This window comes from Salvelinus alpinus, chromosome 26 (assembly GCF_045679555.1).
Source record: "Salvelinus alpinus chromosome 26, SLU_Salpinus.1, whole genome shotgun sequence".
NCBI lineage: Eukaryota > Metazoa > Chordata > Actinopteri > Salmoniformes > Salmonidae > Salvelinus > Salvelinus alpinus.
In genome coordinates, this window is record NC_092111.1 from 41,837,574 (window position 1) to 41,850,073 (window position 12,500).

General features: G+C 46.9%; 1 protein-coding gene across 1 annotated transcript in view; it reads left to right on the plus strand.

The window, feature by feature from the left end:
• LOC139555325 (regulating synaptic membrane exocytosis protein 3-like) overlaps positions 1-12,500 on the plus strand; it is a 71,571-nt gene that overhangs the window by 727 nt on the left and 58,344 nt on the right. The gene's annotated exons all lie outside the window — the stretch shown is intronic.

Below are 12,500 nucleotides of genomic sequence, written 5' to 3' on the forward strand. Positions count from 1 at the left end.
GTAAGGGGCAGTCCTCCATAGGAATGAATTGAATTCTACAGTATTTCAATTAAATGTTTCATTGACAAAATTACATACAATTTTAAGTGTTTATTTTGTTGTAATGTGGACAGTAACATTAGTAATCCCAAGCATTTGTACATTCATTTTTCTTCTTGTGTTTAGCTCACATACTATACTTAGTGAGCTAAGAAAATGTCAATGGTGGCTGAGTGCCAAGATGGAGGCATGGTGGCTCCATCACAGCACCATCGATCTAGTGGAAATATACATCACTGCCTTTCTTTCCTGAACAAGCTCATGAGGGAGACTCAAGTCATTTACAAGGCGTGTTGACTAACTTCTTACAGATACCAATGTATGTGTCTGCAGTTGCTTTTCTCCTCATTAATGAGGGGGTTTAGGGACATAGAAAACACTACTATTGGTATCCGAAATGTTGGCTGTTTTGTGAAATGTTATCATTTATTTTCAGATAAAGCCTGCTACTGTGCGTACTCATGCAATACAGCGTGACCAGTGAGCAAAAGACGTTGAAAATACGTCATTTTGGTTGAAACAACTTCTATTCAATGTCTTGTGCTCACTGGGTAGATTTATCTATCTTGACGGTTTATCTTTTACTAACCCAGTGTGGCCTACTCTCCAAAACAGTTCTGCCAGCAGATATTCAGATGGACGACTAGAGGCCTTTGTTTGTGTGGCTCAAACTAAGCCTAAGTAATATCGTCCACCAGGATGTATTCCATAATAAGGAGAGGCAATGAGACTGATCCAATAAAGAGAGACTATAAGACTGATCCAATAAGGAGAGACTATGAGACTGATCCAATAAGGAGAGACAATAAGACTGATCCAATAAGGAGAGACAATGAGACTGATCCAATAAGGAGAGACTATAAGCCTGATCCAATAAGGAGAGACAATAAGACTGATCCAATAAGGAGAGACAATGAGACTGATCCAATAAGGAGAGACTATAAGCCTGATCCAATAAGGAGAGACAATAAGACTGATCCAATAAGGAGAGACAATAAGACTGATCCAATAAGGAGAGACAATGAGACTGATCCAATAAGGAGAGACTATAAGCCTGATCCAATAAGGAGAGACTATGAGACTGATCCAATAAGGAGAGACAATAAGACTGATCCAATAAGGAGAGACAATGAGACTGATCCAATAAGGAGAGACTATAAGCCTGATCCAATAAGGAGAGACAATAAGACTGATCCAATAAGGAGAGACAATAAGACTGATCCAATAAGGAGAGACTATGAGACTGATCCAATAAGGAGAGACAATAAGACTGATCCAATAAGGAGAGACTATGAGACTGATCCAATAAGGAGAGACAATGAGACTGATCCAATAAGGAGAGACTATGAGACTGATCCAATAAGGAGAGACAATAAGACTGATCCAATAAGGAGAGACTATGAGACTGATCCAATAAGGAGAGACAATAAGACTGATCCAATAAGGAGAGACAATGAGACTGATCCAATAAGGAGAGACTATGAGACTGATCCAATAAGGAGAGACTATAAGACTGATCCAATAAGGAGAGACAATGAGACTGATCCAATACGGAGAGACTATAAGACTGATCCAATAAGGAGAGACAATAAGACTGATCCAATAAGGAGAGACAATAAGACTGATCCAATAAGGAGAGACAATGAGACTGATCCAATAAGGAGAGACTATAAGACTGATCCAATAAGGAGAGACAATGAGACTGATCCAATAAGGAGAGACAATGAGACTGATCCAATAAGGAGAGACTATAAGACTGATCCAATAAGGAGAGACAATGAGACTGATCCAATAAGGAGAGACTATGAGACTGATCCAATAAGGAGAGACAATGAGACTGATCCAATAAGGAGAGACAGAAGACTGATCCAATAAGGAGAGACAATAAGACTGATCCAATAAGGAGAGACTATGAGACTGATCCAATAAGGAGAGACTAAAATACTGATCCAATAAGGAGAGACAATAAGACTGATCCAATAAGGAGAGACAATAAGACTGATCCAATAAGGAGAGACTATGAGACTGATCCAATAAGGACAGACTATGAGACTGATCCAATAAGGAGAGACAGAAGACTGATCCAATAAGGAGAGACAACCAGTAAGCCAGGAGAGACAATAAGACACTGAGATAAGATCATAACTTTAATATCCCTGTGGGGGACGTTTGATTGCAGCTTTGTGCGTAAATAAAAACACATAATCAAACCTAGAGATGAGTATATACAGACATGTACACTAGCTGTAGAAACACACTGTGGGGTTGGAGAAGACAACTCAGATGAGAGGTATAAACGTGTGTGTGTGTGTGTGTGTGTGTGTGTGTGTGTGTGTGTGTGTGTGTGTGTGTGTGTGTGTGTGTGTGTGTGTGTGTGTGTGCGTGCGTGCGTGCGTGCGTGCGTGCGTGCGTGCGTGCGTGCGTGCGTCTGTGTGTGTGTGTGTGTGTGCGTGCGTGTGTGTGTATCTGTGTGTGTGTGTGTCTGTGTGTGTGTGTGTGTGTGTGTGTGTGTGTGTGTGTGTGTGTGTGTGTGTGTGTGTGTGTGTGTGTGTGTGTGTGTGTGTGTGTGTCTGTGAGTGTGTCTGTCTGTGTGTGTGTCTGTGTATCTGTGTGTCTGTGTGTCTGTGAGTGTGTGTCTGTGTGTCTGTGTGTGTGTGTGTGTGTGTGTGTGTGTGTGTGTGTGTGTGTGTGTGTGTGTGTGTGTGTGTGTGTGTGTGTGTGTGTGTGTGTGTGTGTGTGTGTGTGTGTGTGTGTGTGTGTGTGTGTGTGTGTGAGTGTCTGTGAGTGTGTCTGTCTGTGTCTGTGTCTGTGTATCTGTGTGTGTCTGTGTCTGTGTGTGCGCGTGCGCGTGTGTGTACCTGATCTTTCTGGGTTTTGTGGTGAAAATACATTTTGTTGTCTACAGAGAAGTTGATATTTTGTTATTCATGCCTGGCTGCTGGCTTAGTGAAAATACAGAGATCACCTGCAATTCAGGTGTTGATTGTTTCTACAGACACCTAAAAAAGTCTGATAGACATGGAGCAGGACAGAACAGAGTGAAGTCTGATAGACATGGAGCAGGACAGAACAGAGTGAAGCCTGATAGACATGGAGCAGGACAGAACAGAGTGAAGCCTGATAGACATGGAGCAGGACAGAACAGAGTGAAGCCTGATAGACATGGAGCAGGACAGAACAGAATGAAGCCTGATAGACATGGAGCAGGACAGAACAGAGTGAAGCCTGATAGACATGGAGCAGGACAGAACAGAGTGAAGTCTGATAGACATGGAGCAGGACAGAACAGAATGAAGCCTGATAGACATGGAGCAGGACAGAACAGAGTGAAGTTTAACACATGGAGCAGGACATAACAGAATGAAGTCTGATAGACATGGAGCAGGACAGAACAGAGTGAAGCCTGATAGACATGGAGCAGGACAGAACAGAATGAAGCCTGATAGACATGGAGCAGGACAGAACAGAATGAAGCCTGATAGACATGGAGCAGGACAGAACAGAATGAAGTCTGATAGACATGGAGCAGGACAGACCAGAGTGAAGTCTGATAGACATGGAGCAGGACAGAACAGAATGAAGTCTGATAGACATGGAGCAGGACAGAACAGAGTGAAGTCTGATAGACATGGAGCAGGACAGAACAGAATGAAGCCTGATAGACATGGAGCAGGACAGAACAGAATGAAGTCTGATAGACATGGAGCAGGACAGAACAGAGTGAAGTCTGATAGACATGGAGCAGGACAGAACAGAATGAAGCCTGATAGACATGGAGCAGGACAGAACAGAATGAAGCCTGATAGACATGGAGCAGGACAGAACAGAATGAAGTCTAACACATGGAGCAGGACAGAACAGAATGAAGCCTGATAGACATGGAGCAGGACAGAACAGAATGAAGCCTGATAGACATGGAGCAGGACAGAACAGAATGAAGTCTGATAGACATGGAGCAGGACAGAACAGAGTGAAGTCTGATAGACATGGAGCAGGACAGAACAGAATGAAGTCTGATAGACATGGAGCAGGACAGAACAGAATGAAGCCTGGTAGACATTTAACATTTCTCCAGTTTTACTCCTGGCCCTAATGAGATGCAACAAAGCTAGCTAGTTATCTATAACATTTGGCTACAGTACATTTTGGGCATAGCAACAAAGCTAGCTAGCTCAACTTGAAGTGCTACTAGCAAGCCCAGTTATGGCCGAATCAATCACAAAATTATACTTTACTGAACCACATTGCCTCGTGTGAAAAGAGAGCTTGGCTATATTGCTAGATAGCTACCGTTAGCAAAACATTATTTCGCTAACCGTCTCAGATAGACAGTGCACGGTAACATAGCTCCCTGTGAAGCTGTAGAAACTACTACCGCCCCCAAAAGCCTGCCCTCGATGGTCGGAACAAGGAAGTAGGGCTGTAGTCTTTACAAAAGCCAGGGAAAATGAGTCAACCTACATATCCTGCAATGTTGTGGCAGATAGGAACATCATTGAGACAAGTCCAATGGCTCTATTGAACAAGGACAACCATATGTGACCGACCAACTCATTTCGGTCTTGTGTAGCAAAATTAAATCGTTTTTTACATTGGATAAAAGTACAGACTCAGAACTAGAAAATGGTATATCATGGACTTCAGTTGAGGAACAATGGGAAAGTAATTCTGCTTCTAAAGTTTATTTATTTATATATTTTTTAATTTTTAACCCCTTTTTCATGGTATTTAATTGGTAGTTATAGTCTTGTCCCATCATTGCAACCGAAGGTCGAGAGCCGTGCGTCCTCTGAAACACAACTCAGCCAAGCCGCACTGCTTCTTGACACATTGCCCGCTTAATCCGGAAGAAGCCAGCCGCACCAAAGTGTTGGAGGAAACACCGTACACCTGGCGACCGTGTCAGCATGTATTGCGATGAAGTGCCTTAGACCATTGCGCCATTCGGGAGGCCCTCCGCTTTGAAAGTTGATAAACTAACCTCACTTTTGAGAAGATGGCTCTTGAATGTTTTGGTGAACCTACTGGAGAGCTCTACTTTGTCTACACCCATTCAGCATCGTTCACACCCTCTTAAGTCACACCCACCCATCTCTTTAAGGATTCACATGATGCCATGTACTAAACAATCAATGATTTCATGACTGAAAGGCTGGTTTTTACTACGTTTATCAACAGTTTTCGCAGTGACATCATGAACATTCAATTGTCATCCGACATCAAACTTGTCATTGTCGTTATGAAAAAGTATAAACACAAAGACTACAAAAATGACATCAGCAGACTGATGGTCCAAAATAGCATAACTAGTGTATTTTAACAACAATAAACCCACCCGTATAAAAAGGAATTTAGTACACATTGCATTCTGAAAGTTTTCAGACCCCTTGACTTTTTCCACATTTTGTTACGTTACAGTCTTATTCTAAAATGGATTAATTACAAAACATTCCTCAGCAATCTACACACAACACCCCATAATGACAAGGTGAAACCAAGTTTTGAATTTTTTATAAATGTATTACAAATACAAAACATAAACCTTACTTACATAAGTATTCAGACCCTTTGCTATGAGACTCGAAATTGAAATTTCCATTGATCATCCTTGAGATGTTTCTACAACTTGATTGGAGTCCACCTGTGGTAAATTCACTTGGACATGATTTGGAAAGGCACAAACCTGTCTACAGTGCCTTCGGAAAGTATTCAGACCCATTGACTTTTCCACATTTTGTTGTGTTACAATAACATAAATGTGAAAAATTCAAGGGGTCTGAATTCTTTCCGAAGGCACTGTATGTCAATCTAACAAACCAGGCAACTAAAAACAACTTTCTAAACTATGTTTTGGTTCGTTTCTAGCTTTTTTGCTAGCTAGGTAACGTTAAGTTAGCTAGGTAATGTTAAGTTAGCTAGCTAGCTAGCTAATGTTAAGTTAGCTGGCTAGGTAATGTTAAGTTAGCTGGCTAGGTAATGTTAAGTTAGCTGGCTAGCTAATGTAAAGTTAGTTGGCTAGCTAATGTTAAGTTAGCTGGCTAGCCAGTTCAAATAGTGACCATTTCACATAGCTGACAACGTCTTCACTTTAGCATATTTGTCTTCATTACTACAGTAAAATAAATTCACAACAAGATCATTATTTACAAGTTAATAGCAAGCTAATTACAGAAAATAGCTTACGGTTGTGAGTGTGATGAAATTAAAGCTGGGCATTCTACCGGAATTTTTAAAAACTTGGTCAGTCTCTCGTTGGCCTAACGTTATAACCTAATCTGACTTTGGTACAGGTCATGTTCTTGACATTATCGTCTCTGGTAAACACATACTATATCAAATAAATCAAAGCGTATGTGTTACATGCACAGGATACAGAAGGTGTAGTGTATAGTAGAGTATTTTGTTTAGACAAGTAGCTAGCTAGCTAGCTAGCTAAACAATGAACAATCCCAACTCAAAAAGGTACTACCCTGTATGAATCTGCAGGTAGCTAACCAACCCGTGTTCAATGTTAGCTAGCTAGCTAACATTAGGCTGTAAGTAGCAATGCAAATGGCTCTGAGATACAATACCGGTCAAAACTTTTAGAACACCTACTCATTCAAGGCTTTTTCTTTATTTTTACTATTTTCTACATTGTAGAATAATCGCTGCACAGCTATTTCACAGCTATTTCAGGTCTCTCCAGAGATGTTTGATCGGGTTCAAGTCCGCGCTCTGGCTGGGCCACACAAGGACATTCAGAGTATTGTCCAGAAGCCAAGAACAGCTCATGTAGTAACCCAAAAAAGTGTTAAACAAATCAAAAATATATTTTATATTTTGAGATTCTTCAAAGTAGCCACCCTTTGCCTTGATGACAGCTTTGCACACTCTTGGCATTCTCTCAATCAGCTTCATGAGGAATGATTTTCCAAAACTATGTAAAGAGTTCCCACATATGCTGAGCACTTGTTGGCTGCTTTTCCTTCACTCTGCAGTCCAACTCATCCCAAACCATCTCAGTTGGTTTGAGGTCAGGGGATTGTGGATGCCAGGTCATCTGATGCAGCACTCCATCACTATCCTTCTTGGTCAAATAGCCCTTACACAGGCTGGAGGTGTGTTGGGTCATTGTCCTGGTGAAAAACAAATGATAGTCTCACTATGCGCAAACCAGATGGGATGGCGTATTGCTGCAAAATGTTGTGCTAGCCATGCTGATTACAGATGATGTTGCTGGAGAAATAAAGAGATTTTTGGGACACAGTCCATGAGTATCCTAATCCTCTGTCCCAGTAGGCCTATTGTACATGTAGCTAGAGGGTTCATTACCTAGGCCTCAATTTCTCATCCAGCTCCCTCCCTCCCTATCTCCCTCCCTATCTCTCTCCCTCCCTATCTCTCTCTCTCCCTCCCTATCTCCCTCCCTCCCTATCTCTCTCCCTCCCTATGTCTCTCCCTATCTCTCTCCCTCCCTATCTCTCTCCCTCCCTCCATATCTCCCTCCCTATCTCCCTCCCTCCCTATCTCTCTCCCTCCCTATCTCTCTCCCTCCTTATCTCTCTCCCTCCTTATCTCTCTCCCTCCCTATCTCCCTATCTCTCTCCCTCCCTCCCTATCTCCCTCCCTATCTCCCTCCCTCCCTATCTCCCTCCCTCCCTCCCTCCCTATCTCTCCCTCCCTCCCTATCTCTCTCCCTCCTTATCTCTCTCCCTCCCTCCCTATCTCTCTCCCTCCTTATCTCTCTCCCTCCCTCCCTATCTCTCTCCCTCCCTCCCTATCTCTCTCCCTCCCTATCTCTCTCCCTCCCTCCTTATCTCCCTCCCTATCTCCCTCCCTATCTCCCTCCCTCCATATCTCTCTCCCTCCCTATCTCTCTCCCTCCCTCCCTATCTCCCTCCATATCTCTCTCCCTCCATATCTCTCTCTCTCCCTATCGCTCTCCCTCCCTATCTCTCTCGATCCTCCAGAATGCTCTCCCTCCTTATCTCTCTCCCTCCCTCCCTCCCTATCTCTCTCCCTCCCCATCTCTCTCCCTCCCTATCTCTCTCCCTCCCTATCTCTCTCCCTCCTCCATATCTCTTTCCCTCCTTATCTCTCTCCCTCCCTATCTCTCTCCCTCCCTGTCTCCCTCCCTCCCTATCTCTCTCCCTCCCTATTTCTCTCCCTATCTCTCTCCCTCCATATCTCCCTCCCTCCCTATCTCTCTCCCTATCTCTCTCCCTCCTTATCTCTCTCTCTCCCTCCCTCCCTCCCTCCCTCCCTCCCTCCCTCCCTCCCTCCCTCCCTCCCTATCTCTCTCCCTCCCTATCTCTCTCCCTCCTCCATATCTCTCTCCCTCCTTATCTCTCTCCCTCTCTCCCTCCCTATCTCCCTCCCTCCCTATCTCTCTCCCTCCCTCTACATATCTGGGTGTCAGTGGTGGAGAATCATACCCATTTAAAGGAGTAAAACTAGGACACTGTTTTAATGGAACAACGTTTAAACATTCTGTGTGTCTTCGACCAGACGTCTATACTGTACAATCAAATCCCTTCAGGTACGCATCAGTGGTATCTTCAACCCTCCGTCTCTCCGGTACAGAGTTTGTCTATCTTTCTCTATCTAGCAGGTTTCTGTTCCCTAACGTTTAAATAATGCAGCAATGTTACGGACCACCGTGTCTCCTCGGAGAAGTACACAGAAACACTCCCTTCAAGACACGTAAATAACATTCATATCTTAACCATCTCTCCGTGTCCTCCCTCCATATATCCAGTGTTTCGTTCACTTTCTCCTCTCCCACATCCTGGCACCTGAAGTGTGTTTTTCTTTCTTTCTACAGTCTGTTGGTTGCTGGACCAGCGGTATGAAGGTCTGTGCTCAGACATGAATGAATGGTGGTCGTTGCGTGAGAGAATGACTATAGAGTTTAGCAGGTACTTGCACTCAAACCATAACAAGGAAATAAGCCAGTCTGTTGGTGACAGTAACCATGTTTATATGCACACCAATATGGAGGTGGGGGGATAGAGGGAGGTAATGGGGGATAGAGGGAGGTACTGGGGGATAGAGGGGGGTACTGGGGGATAGAGGGAGGTACTGGGGGATAGAGGGGGGTACTGGGGGATAGAGGGGGGTACTGGGGGATAGAGGGAGGGACTGGGGGATAGAGGGAGGTACTGGGGGATAGAGGGAGGTACTGGGGGATAGAGGGGGGTACTGGGGGATAGAGGGAGGTACTGGGGGATAGAGGGAGGGACTGGGGGATAGAGGGAGGTACTGGGGGATAGAGGGGGGTACTGGGGGATAGAGGGAGGTACTGGGGGATAGAGGGAAGTACTGGGGGATAGAGGGGGGTACTGGGGGATAGAGGGAGGTATTGGGGGATAGAGGAAGGGACTGGGGGATAGATGGGGGTACTGGGGGATAGAGGGAGGTACTGGGGGATAGAGGGAGGTACTGGGGGATAGAGGGAAGTACTGGGGGATAGAGGGGGGTACTGGGGGATAGAGGGAGGTACTGGGGGATAGAGGGAAGTACTGGGGGATAGAGGGGGGTACTGGGGGATAGAGGGAGGGATAGAGGGGAGATAGAGGGAGATATAGAGGGAGGTAATGGGGGATAGAGGGAGGTACTGGGGGATAGAGGGAGGTAATGGGGGATAGAGGGAGGTACTGGGGGATAGAGGGAGGTAATGGGGGATAGAGGGAGGTACTGGGGGATAGAGGGAAGTACTGGGGGATAGAGGGAGGTAATGGGGGATAGAGGGAGGTACTGGGGGATAGAGGGGGGTAATGGGGGATAGAGGGAGGTACTGGGGGATAGAGGGGGGTACTGGGGGATAGAGGGAGGTACTGGGGGATAGAGGGGGGTACTGGGGGATAGAGGGGGGTACTGGGGGATAGAGGGAGGTAATGGGGGATAGAGGGAGGTAATGGGGGATAGAGGGGGGTACTGGGGGATAGAGGGAGGTAATGGGGGATAGAGGGAGGTACTGGGGGATAGAGGGGGGTACTGGGGGATAGAGGGAGGTACTGGGGGATAGAGGGGGGTACTGGGGGATAGAGGGAGGTACTGGGGGATAGAGGGAGGTAATGGGGGATAGAGGGAGGTACCGGGGGATAGAGGGAGGTAATGGGGGATAGAGGGGGGTAATGGGGGATAGAGGGGGGTACTGGGGGATAGAGGGAGGTACTGGGGGATAGAGGGAGGGACTGGGGGATAGAGGGGGGTACTGGGGGATAGAGGGAGGTACTGGGGGATAGAGGGGGGTACTGGGGGATAGAGGGAGGTACTGGGGGATAGAGGGGGGTACTGGGGGATAGAGGGAGGTACTGGGGGATAGAGGGAGGTACTGGGGGATAGAGGGAGGGATAGAGGGGGGTACTGGGGGATAGAGGGAGGTGCTGGGGGATAGAGGGAGGTACTGGGGGATAGAGGGAGGGATAGAGGGGGGTACTGGGGGATAGAGGGAGGTGCTGGGGGATAGAGGGAGGTACTGGGGGATAGAGGGAGGTACTGGGGGATAGAGGGAGGTACTGGGGGATATAGGGAGGTACTGGGGGATAGAGGGGGTACTGGGGGATAGAGGGAGGTACTGGGGGATAGAGGGAGGTACTGGGGGATAGAGGGAGGTACTGGGGGATAGAGGGAGGTACTGGGGAATAGAGGGGGTACTGGGGGATAGAGGGAGGTACTGCGGGATAGAGGGAGGTACTGGGGGATAGAGGGAGGTACTGGGGGATAGAGGGAGGGATAGAGGGAGGTACTGGGGGATAGAGGGAGGTACTGGGGGATAGAGGGAGGTACTGGGGGATAGAGGGAGGGAAAGAGGGGGGTACTGGGGGATAGAGGGAGGTACTGGGGGATAGAGGGAGGGATAGAGGGGAGATAGAGGGAGATGTAGAGGGAGGTAATGGGGGATAGAGGGAGGGATAGAGGGAGGTAATGGGGGATAGAGGGAGGTACTGGGGGATAGAGGGGGGGACTGGGGGATAGGGGGAGGGACTGGGGGATAGAGGGGGGTACTGGGGGATAGAGGGAGGGATAGAGGGGAGATAGAGGGAGATGTAGAGTGAGTTAATGGTGGATAGAGGGAGGTGCTGGGGGGTAGAGGGAGGTACTGGGGGATAGAGGGGGGGACTGGGGGATAGAGGGAGGTACTGGGCGATAGAGGGAGGGATAGAGTGGGGTACTGGGGGATAGAGGGAGGTGCTGGGGGATAGAAGGAGGTACTGGGGAATAGAGGGAGGTACTGGGGGATAGAGGGAGGTATTGGGCGATAGAGGAAGGTACTGGGGATAGAGGGAGGTACTGGGGAATAGAGGGGGTACTGGGGGATAGAGGGAGGGATAGAGGGGAGATAGAGGGAGATGTAGAGGGAGGTAATGGGGGATAGAGGGAGGGATAGAGGGAGGTAATGGGGGATAGAGGGAGGTAATGGGGGATAGAGGGAGGGATAGAGGGAGGTAATGGGGGATAGAGGGAGGTACTGGGGGATAGAGGGAGGTACTGGGGGATAGAGGGAGGTACTGGGGGATAGAGGGAGGTACTGGGGAATAGAGGGGGTACTGGGGGATAGAGGGAGGGATAGAGGGGAGATAGAGGGAGATGTAGAGGGAGGTAATGGGGGATAGAGGGAGGGATAGAGGGAGGTAATGGGGGATAGAGGGAGGTAATGGGGGATAGAGGGAGGGATAGAGGGAGGTAATGGGGGATAGAGGTAGGTAATGGGGGATAGAGGGAGGGATAGAGGGAGGTAATGGGGGATAGAGGGAGGTAATGGGGGATAGAGGGAGGGATAGAGGGAGGTAATGGGGGATAGAGGGAGGTAAAGGAAGAGGAAGGAAGAGGAGAGAGATGGAGGGAGAAGGAAGAGGAGAGAGAGAAACAGAGCAGAGGGGGGGTGGTGGTTGAGCCACATCTCTTGCTTTCTTCTCTTTCTGTCTTCCAATTCCTGCTCCATTTTCTCTCTGCCAGAGTTCAAACATAAACATAAAGTTTGTATGTGAAAACTATTTGTGACTCGTTTCAGGAAACTAGGTGTACAGTATGTCGCACGTCACTACTTCACATGAGATGCATTTTAACTGTTTGTTTTTTTAGCAGAAAAACCTTCTGGAACATGTGAACTTTCATGTGCCTTAATAACAAACTTGTATTCCAAACTTGTAAATACGAATAGAATTGTTAAGTTACCAGCCTTATTGGTTTAGCCACAGAAAAAGACAGGGACTTTTGCGCTAGCCATGATTGGCTGAGATAATGAATGGGCTTGAACGGCGGGGAGATGAGTTCTGATTGGTCTGCCGTGTAGCATGCTTCTGTCTATAACGTGATCAGTATGTGTTAGTACTTTCTGCCGCAGCGTTTTTGACAGATATAACGCTTGTAAGATGATACGTACTTTGAGTTTTTTCCCCGTATTCACTTCCAAATCACGACACGCATGTTAAAATCACTTCACTCGTACATAAGAGGCTAAAGCTGCTGGCAGA